Genomic DNA, 1,853 nt, shown 5'->3' with positions numbered 1-1,853 from the left:
TCGAGAAAGGAGTGAATCTCCTCTATATATGTATACACCCGTGCTAAAATCGGGTGGAATTATGTAAATCAATGCATACAATCAGCACAGTTGAACTGAAGACACATAACATTTGTTCTATCTAACGTAAGACAGTTTTGTTCTACTGAACAGGAAACTTGAGTTCAAACAGTAAAAAAACGGAAAAAAATCTAGTTACGTTCTATGTTTTGAGACATTTTTTCTCCTTAGGCGGTCTTAGAAGTCGTCGATTTCAAAAATTAAATTTTATTGACTGATTCGGTTTAATGTCGCGATACCTTCATCCTATAAGGAAGCTAGGACGGTGCCCCTAACAGAGGATTTTGTTGCGTAGAGCTAAATGAAACATGTCCTTAATTCAACTCACCGGTGACAGGGTTCGAACCACCATCACCTAGAGTCCTAGACCATCACCGCAAGGAGCGACGTCCTAATCCGCCCTGCCAGCGAGCATTCTATGAAACTAAGTAAATAAGAATATAGAATAAGTGAGGGACTTGAAACAAAATCAAAACGATACAAGAGCCCTATAATTGTGCATATAATCTTTCGACAGAAGCTCATGCATTTCATTTATTTATCTATGTACCTATTCATTCATTTATCTATTTACTTACTCAACATTTATCTGTTTATTTATCAATTTCTTTGCCCTTTCTGTCCCTGTTTGAAAATTGATATCTTTATAAATGCATTCGATTCAGCAAGGACTGGAAACTGGAAGAACTCTGAAACCGTCTTTCCAGAGGAACATCACAACAGAAAAACGAAGAAAACCGAGAAATACGAAATAATTCAAAACGGTTCTCGAGCAAGGCAATTCATCGATGCGCAATAAACCCAAGAGAACTAGATATATCGGTCACCCATCCCAAGAGCCGAGTGGAGAGCGTAGTCTTCCATCTTTTCTTGCAGGTCCAGTAAGGACCGGCGAATGCGCACGGAGGCGCGCGCGCGCCACGATATCCCGCCGATGATCACACAGAAATGATCACACAGTTGGTCATGATCGTATCGAAGAGCACAAGGCCAGGCTTATCATGGTAATGGACGACTCGGTCCTGATTTCCGGGCATGAATAGTCCGGGAAGGCAGCTGATTGCTCCATAGGGACAGGAACACAACCAGAAGAGTGGACAACTCACCACCCCCACCTCCCTCCCCGAAATCGATGGTTGTGTACTTTTAGCAAACGTTGTTGAAGGTGTATGAAAAGTATGTTGGTTTAATAACTGCAACATTGGAAATTTATCAATTTAAAATAACAACACAGTAACAAAATAAATTCATTTTGATTTTAAAAATTTCATGTTGTGCTAAATAAAGTATGCAATACGAACGTTAAACAAACTTTGAAAGAAAAAGTACTATTTTGTCTTAAGTATAGATAAAATGCCTAAAACTATATAAACAGCGTTCTTTATATATGATCTGCTGCATGTGAATATATATTTGAAATATCCTAAAGAAAAACACTATTTCATCTCATACTTGAAAGTATGCATATTATGTGATAACCTTTCAACAACCGTTTGTGTAACATTTGCTTTCTGGGGGGAGGAGACGAGGATAGCAAAGGGAAAAGGAATTCGAGATCAATGAGAAAGCATAGGGAAGTAAAAATAGAAAAAGGAAGATATAACACACACACACACACACACACACATACACACACACACAAACACACACACACAAACACACACACACACACACACACACACACACACACACACACACACACACACACACACACACACACACACACACACACACACACACACACACACACACACACACACACACACACACACACACACACACACACACACACA

Source organism: Oratosquilla oratoria, unplaced genomic scaffold (assembly GCF_046742065.1).
Source record: "Oratosquilla oratoria isolate Oo_2021 unplaced genomic scaffold, ASM4674206v1 SCAFFOLD49, whole genome shotgun sequence".
In the NCBI taxonomy this organism is placed as follows: Eukaryota; Metazoa; Arthropoda; class Malacostraca; order Stomatopoda; family Squillidae; genus Oratosquilla; species Oratosquilla oratoria.
This window is presented reverse-complemented; position numbering follows the sequence as displayed.